The sequence below is a fragment of the Macrobrachium rosenbergii genome, chromosome 40 (assembly GCF_040412425.1).
Source record: "Macrobrachium rosenbergii isolate ZJJX-2024 chromosome 40, ASM4041242v1, whole genome shotgun sequence".
Taxonomy (NCBI): Eukaryota; Metazoa; Arthropoda; class Malacostraca; order Decapoda; family Palaemonidae; genus Macrobrachium; species Macrobrachium rosenbergii.
Genome location: NC_089780.1, coordinates 12,572,666 through 12,581,417, shown reverse-complemented (window position 1 = coordinate 12,581,417; position 8,752 = coordinate 12,572,666).

Below are 8,752 nucleotides of genomic sequence, written 5' to 3'. Positions count from 1 at the left end.
TGTTAAAACTTCTTCCCTCCTTTGGGGAAGCCATTGACAGAGGTTTCAAAGGTGCCGACCACCGTAGGTCGGTTTACGGTAATTTCAAAGCTCGATGATTCGTTATATAATCAGATTATTCTGTAGTAATAATAATACTTTTAGTGACGCTCCGGACATATTCCAACATTTAATATTGCTTTCTCGAATGTGGTGGTGATTACCACAGAAATACGAGGTGATAAGCTCTTCATGTTGAATAATTTAGGAGGGCATTGTTTTTAAAATTACACACACACACACACATGTATATAATATATATATATATATATATGTGTGTGTATATATATATATATATATATATATACATGTATATATAAATATATATATACATGTATATATATATATATATATATATATATATATATATATATATATATATATATATATATATATATAAGTGATAACTAAAATGCCCTCTAAAAGTCTCCATTCCTTCAAACTTTGTGGAAACGCTTGTCACTCCAAAGCCCGAGGTCCAAATGCAATTGGTCGTGTCGGTAACTTGACCTCGTTCTGATACTCCGGATGCGAGTTCGAATCATGCAATCGCCGTCAGAATTTCTTGACATTCTTGCATTTGGATCTCAGGCTTTGTAATGATATATATATATATATATATGTGTGTGTGTGTGTGTGTGATGATTATAATCACATTTTATACGTGATTCATTTATCACACATTACAGCGGGTGAAAAATAAGAAACGGGGTGTAGGTCCTGACCGGTTTCGACTTTATTTTCGAGCCATTGACGAAGGATTGATTCAGAGTATTAGAAGTCACAGATATTTATACTACAGGAACAGCATGTTTGTCAGTACTGTTCCTGTAGCATATATATTTGTGACTTCTAATACTCTGTATCAGTCCTTCGTCAGTGGTTTGGAAATAAAGTCGAAACCGGTCAGGACCCGTCTCTTACTTTTCACCTGTGGTAATGTGTGATATATACTATATGTGTGTGTGTGTGTGTGTGTGTGCAGATATATAGATAGGCAGATAGATTTCATGTTTACATATATGTGATTGTAATTGCAAATACTATGAGGTTTCTCACTTCTAGATCCAAATTCCTAAAACAGAACTAAAATTCACAAACACAACCCAACCATAATCAATAACCACCTTCGAATCTTTGCAAGAGACGAACAAACTCTGATGTGGAGAAAAGAAATTATAAAAGACTTTCGAGGGGTCCTTACCACGGGGGACCACACTCAATTCAGACTTACAGTTTACTGCACCTTTGTAAATTCATCCTCCGTAGAGGAGGAGGAGGAGGAGGAGGAGGAGGAGGAGGAGGAGGAGGAGGAGGAGGAGGAGGAGGAGGAGGAGGAGGAGGAGGAGGAGGAGGAGGAGGTTGTGGGTCCAATGGCAAAGTGGAACTGCCGAATAAATTCTAATGGCGACTTTCAGGAAGAAGACTGGGCGCATGAATCTCATCCCATTCATGTATCTCCCTTTCCTAAATGCAGTGGGGAAGAGGAATGGCTGGGAAGAGAAGCAAGAGGGGTGGGGGGGAGAGGAATAACTGGGAAGGGGAGGCGAGGGGGGGAGGGGGGAATGGGGAGGGACGGAATAGGTAGGAGAAAGTGATAAAATGTCCAGACGCCGTTCAACTTTTCCTTTGGTGCTCGGCGATTTCATAACCTTAATGCACTGCTCGACCTTTTTATAGTTATAATTATTAATATAACTGTTGCTGTGATTATTATTACTATTATCATTGTTGTTGTTATTGTTGTTGTTAAAAAGAAGAGATTCCTGCAAACATCTTTCCTTGTTACATTAACCTTAACCCCTCAGATAAACAAATACACAGGTTAATTATGGGGTCATTAAAAAAATGAAATAAAATAACTCGATATATAGAAAAAAAATAGTGCTTCCTCTCCTGGAAACCGACAAAACAGTTTTTTATTTTTTATTTTTTTTTAATAAAATAACTTTACTGCTCTTTCTCTTTTTGTAATCAGATAATTGACTTGTCAGCTAGTTCTCTCTTCTCATCCGGATGAGTCTCATGTGAGAAGCAAAAATTAAAGTTGATCTTCTGCAATATTTACTTTCTCTCTCTCTCTCTCTCTCTCTCTCTCTCTCTCTCTCTCTCTCTCTCTCTCTATTTTGAGACTGGCCATCGGAGAATGTCGGTTTATAAATTCCCTTGTTAAGAAAACAAAAGGAAAAATATAAGCATATTTACGTCTTTAGTCGAATAAATACTGATTTGAATGTACACAAACTAGCATCAAGATTCGTAAGAATGAATATCCACTGTGTATAAAATTAATATGACTGTATGGTGTGTACAACCGACTTACGAAAACAGCCTTGCGATCAGAATTAAGAACAATGCACCAACCAATATCACTAAATAATTGGTAATATCCCTTCAATTTTAGTTCCCTTAGACATCTATCAGGAGAATCCATGAGTTATTGGATATGTGAAGACCACTGTACATTTTCATTGTCTCTCTCTCTCTCTCTCTCTCTCTCTCTCTCTCTCTCTCTCTCTCTCTCTCTCTGACAGGCAGTCAGTCACCCAGCAAAGCCAACCTATCCTCTTTTTCCCCCTCATACTTACGAGTGTCCCCTTCCCCCTCCCCCCCCCCCTTTTTTTGCCTCGAAGAAGCGATCTAACTTCATACATCATCATCAGTGTCATATTAAAGATCCCTTACTCTCCAGTTGATATTGTGTCTCCAAGCGTGGGTCTCATTTCGTCTCTCGAAACCCACTTTCTCTTTACTGGAAAACCCCTGCATTATTTTAGGCTTCGATTATAATCTTCTGGCTATCTGGTTCCCTCTTTGTGCGTCATTGGTGATCGTCGTTATGGTGATGTGGCTTAATTTTCGTGCTGAAATGTCTCAGGCGTGAATCTGTAACTGATTTGACTTCTACTCTTCTCTCCTCTGAGGCAATAAATTAGATCAAAACTGAATTATCTCAACAATGGGTAAAGGATAAATTTCATTAAAGCTGAGCTAACTTAACCAGCCTCAGCGTGAGTGCAGGCTACAAAAAACACCCTATATAATATTCTTATTCAAATAGAAAGCCCAGTGGAACGAGCAACCTTGCAACCTTATGTAGCCCAGGCCTGACTGAAACAAGGAAAGATGAGTGAATGAAAACGAGTGGGCCTTAACTATTAAGCAAGCAACAGACCCATCTCCTTTAAGGATAGAGGACTATAGGAGTTAAGGATACTGATAGCAACCAGCCGATTCAAACTTTTGCTGTTTCACAGAAAGAAGGACTCACCAAATCGTGCAATTTGAGTATGATTTTCACAGTAAATCTGGGAAATGATGATTCCATGGCTTTTCCGAGGCCCGAAGTAACAGCCATAACAGTAATAAAGAGGCCACATGGAAAAAAGCACGTTAAAAGAAGGAAATGGAGGTGGAAGAGATTAATCCAAAGAGGAAATCAGGTTAGCGTTACAATTAGAATAATTTTTTCTTGCATGTTACCAAGTCAAGATAGCCAATACAAAACAGGGAGAAGTAAAATAGCTTCAAGAACTATCTTGAAGAACATAGCTCGCGACATCAAGATAACACAAATTTATTTAATCAGAAATATAGAGTTAAAAATTGAATGAAGCTTGAAAGAAAATGAACACTAAACTTTTATTCTTGATTTTCTAGGACAGATAAGTTTAAATGTATTTCTACCAAAGAAAACTGGAGAGAATGCCGAGAAAAATAACTATAATTATCATAAAGTAGAACATTTTAATTCATACTTTTAATGTCTTGAATAAGAATTATAAAAATCTAAAGCAAAATCAGGTGAAATGTGCTTATCTACTGAGTTGAAAAGCAAGCCAGAAGAACGAAACTGGCTTGAAAATTTGGATCAATGGTCTTCCATGATCAATGATTACCTTGGCTTGAAACTTGGAGATAAGAGACTGGTAGGTGGACTGAAGCTCTAAGGTGGAACATGAGCTTGAAAACCTCGTGGAATTAGTATCGAAATTCTGAAATTGGGTTTTGTTGAGCAAAGGCTGAAGTGAGAGAAGTCACCAATGTTTCACTCAGTTTATTTATCTTCGAAACGTCTTCTGCTTTTACCATTTATCTGAATGTAGTTCTTTTTTAAAAAGAAACTGCTAGAGCAACGTGCAACCTAAAATGCCCTTTCAAGCTTAGACTGATAAAAAAAAATCGGAGGAAGGGAAAAGGAACGGAAGAAGCGTTAAGGAAGCGGATCAACTTGCTTCGAAGGGAGAAATGGTGTTATAACAGTCAAGAAAAAAGTAGAATAAGAAAACTACAAAGCTTGACAGGAGGGGAGATAAAAAATAAGGTACTGAACACTGATATCCGGGGATTACTGATTTCCCCAGATCCTGACAGCTTCGTCGAGACCCTCCTCCGTTTCCGGATGATCGGAAAAAGCATCAACGGATAAAGGGGGAAAATTCAGTACACAGAATAATACTTCTGGCAATATGAATCATCTGCCGGAGAAATTCTTGCGATATTTACATCAAGGAAAGAATACGTAAGGCGAATTATTACCCAGATTTCCTTTATACTAAACTTTCGGCATGAATATTTAATGTACATCCTCCATTCGTTCTGCACCTTGACCTCGACCTTGTCATTTTAAACTTCCTGCTCAACGACAATGGAGTATCTCTGTTACATGTAATAAGCAATTCTTAAAACTTCCTCTGACACCTTTCTTTAAAAACAAATATAAATTTTCCTATTTCCTTCATCTGTTTCCTTGAATTTAATTTAAATCCAAACACAGACACACACACACACAATCTATATATATTAAAATGTATGTATGTATGTATGTGTGTGTATGTGCCAGCATAACTCTGAAACGCACTGAGCAATTTCAACCAAACTTGGTATACATATGGCTTACTATCTAGAAATCAGCACTGGAGGGGGACCGTTAAGCCATCACTAGCACCAAAGGACACCAAAGGGGGTTAGGGTGGGAAGGGCTTCCCTGAAACCGGGCTGGTTGTACCCGTAGACTTAGTAACTTTACGAATTTATCATACTGTACCTAATTTCGGTATACATACGCTTACTGTCTCGAAAAGAATACTGTGGGGTAAGACATCAATTGCACCATAGGGGGTGGGGTTGGGAAGGGGTGACAGAGAGAGAGAGAGAGAGAGAGAGAGAGAGAGAGAGAGAGAGAGAGAGAGAGAGAGAGAGAGAGAGAGTTTATCATTTGTCATTCAGAGTTATCTCGAGCTGGTCAGCTAGTCCATATATATATATATATATATATATATATATATATATATATATATATATATATATATATATATATATATATATATATATATATATATATATTAGTGTATGTGTGTGTATTAAAAACACAACCAACAGCTAAGAAAACGCAAAGCTATCAATTAACGAAACCTCGAACGCACGAGTAAAACTCACCAACACAACCTAACAAGGAACAACAACAACTTCCCCCGACGTACGAGACTTTCAAAAGCACCTACAAAAGATCCACTCACTTCTCCCTTAGAACTGACAATGGCGGGTTTCACCATCCTGCTGAGAAGACGAACGTTCAGGAAGAAGATTTAATCGCGTGCCTCTATTTACAACTTGTTTATCGTTTCCTCTGCCTCAGCAGAGAGAGAGGTAGGGATAAAATGCACATCCAGCATTAAATTCCTTCCCGTCGGAACTGAGGTATTGCGAAGCTGTCTCCGACGCTTAGCGATTCTTTTTTATTTGTTCGCTTACTCCCCGTTTGCCTCTTTATTTTATTTTTATTGGCGTCTTTGTTGTTGATGCTTTTACAGCTATTTCGTTCTTAATGTTAACATTAACGGCAGAACCTTATGTAATGGGGGTTTTGTTAATGTCGTAACACTAAATATATTTCACCGAACAAAAATTTGCTCAAGGCGAAACATTCTCGATACATATATATAAACAATTATTATATATATATATATATATATATATATATATATATATATATATATATATATATATATATATATATATATATATATATATATATATATATATATATATATATATATATATATATAATATATTATATATATAATAATAATAATAATCACACGTCTTTCCACGCAGTCCACGAAAACAATTCTTTATACAATTGAAAAGAACAATTAGTTAAAATCAATCAATCAGTAAAAGCTTTCTGCAGAGGCCAAGAAAATATAAATATAAACAGACACTGACTGATTTAATGAAATCATATCTAGCGTCGCAGACACCAGGGCCATGGACTCCTACACACCGACAAACAATGGACGAGTAAATGCATCTAGTCAGCAAAAAATTAAGCAAATCAAAAATATTCTAGAAAGCGTCGCATCCTTCCAAAAGTCAGAAATTCCTACGCCAGATTTCCACCAAATGTTTGTTTCATTCGTTGCAAAATAATTTGATGAAAAATTTTTATCAGAAATTCATCCCCGAATATTCACGTCTCACGAAAAAGTGCTGAGAGATTTACATCGAATCATAATTCATTCTGTTATATGACAGAGGTAAAAAAATTTGATTTTCATCACATTAACAGAAAATTCTAACAAAATAAAAGTTGTAATCGATTCGACTTTTTGCCATTTCTGCTATATTATAATTATTATTATTATTATTATTATTATTATTATTATTATTATTATATTATTATTATTATTACTACAAAAGTCTTTAAATTTCTTAAATCTTTTCATTGCAAAGCGTTTTTATCAATTTATTCTAAATATGAGCATGAAATACATAAGAATATTTCATAAAATTTCATATCGCATTCGGCCCTGTAGAACTACAAAATAAATCCACGATAATACAAAAAACTAAAGCAACATTTTTTTCTTCCAAAATGTCATTTGATTCTAAGCAATTCAACAAATGGGAAAGCCATAAATATTCCAAATAATTTCTCTCGTCTAGATCTAACTCCATATTCCCTTAGAGAGAGAGAGAGAGAGAGAGAGAGAGAGAGAGAGAGAGAGAGAGAGAGAGAGAGAGAGAGAGAGAGAGAGAGAGAGAGAGAGATTAGCATCCTCTGAAAAGTTACGTAACACAGACTATATCGAATCTTAAGGACCTCTCTATATCCGCTGAAAAATGAATGAGAACTTTGCATATTCAGCAGTCTGGGAAAATGGTTAACTGAGCCGCGGGACCCACTCTGTAATGTGACGTCTGAATCACTTCCTTCTTCAGGAGTCTCTCCCAACTTGAAACAGATTTGCAGTAAAAGTTCTTCAATGTCCCAGGAGCTTTCGTAACAGACGGCAGGGAAAGTTATATTGTATCATACTAGTTCGAAAACCATGTCCTCAAGTGGGGGATTTTTCCTCTCTCTTTACGGAGGCATCCCAACGGACTCTCTCTCTCTCTCTCTCTCTCTCTCTCTCTCTCTCTCTCTCTCTCTCTCTCTCTCTCTCGTACGAGTACTTTTTCTGCAAACTCTGTCACAGACTCACTACTCTCCAAAAAAAAAAATTATATTAACAGATACGAAATTCAGCTTTTGCTGACGTACATATCTTTCCAATCTTAAAACATTGTTCTGTTTCATTGCTTGGACTAAATGAGTTTTTTTATTTAATTATTATAAAGTCCTACTAGGCTTCTGTAGGCTTATAGGGCAGGCGCTGATCACCTGTTTCCTAGTCCAACAGCCAGTGAGGACAGGTCCCAATGCCTGTGACATGTGGCCAGTGTGTCGCTAGGCCCACTGTTTAACTCCCCATCCCGAGGGCTGGTACGTATTCTCCCACTGAACCTCTCGGGTTTTTTCGGACCGTTAGGTTGACGGGCTGCCGGATTTTTGCAGTGGCACAATCCGAGCCATCAGTGAGCGGCGGGATTTGAACCCCGGCCGCCTCGACTGATAGCCGGGAATTATACCACTGCGCCACAACGGCGGCATTGGTTTAGTTATATGAAATTCAACAAAGCCTTAGCAGAACAAGAATATAAATAAACAAGGTAAGTACTTTAAACTGCAAGCTATTCCTAACTATATTTACAAAACATTACCAAATAATCCCGGAGACTGTACACTGCCTGCCACCATCCCAAACTTAAAGCAAGGCCTTAATGTCAAAACATCAACTTAGCATGAAGTTAGACTTGAATGAAAGCCAATCCATTACACTATCTTGACGAAAGCTAACAATCAATTATTTGCTTGTGCTTTTTACATAAGGAACTCATAAAAACCTTACATCTTACACACCATCAATTCTCGTTTCCCCAGTAATACTTCGGAAATAGGATCTGTTGTCGTTTTGAATACATGAAATTCAGTGTGACACAATAAACTGTAACTCGTTCTTAAAACTGATTTCTTTCTCACCACTTATGAAATAATAGGACTCTAAATAAATGAGCTACCAAAAAAACAAAAAGTATACAAGGATTAATACCACACTAAGCTTTTCAAGGCGATTTTAATTCCCAACACAATGTGACCTCTAACTGCACAACAGTCGAATATTAAATACGTACGATTCTCATACCCCGAAACTTTCACTCCTGTTATCATTCTTGATCATACACATTTTCTCCCCATCTCTCTCTCTCTCTCTCTCTCTCTCTCTCTCTCTCTCTCTCTCTCTCTCTCTCTCTCTCTCTCTCTCTCTCACAGATAGTCAGTCAACCAGCAGAGCCATTCTTACTGAGTTTTCTGCTTTTCTCCCTTCGA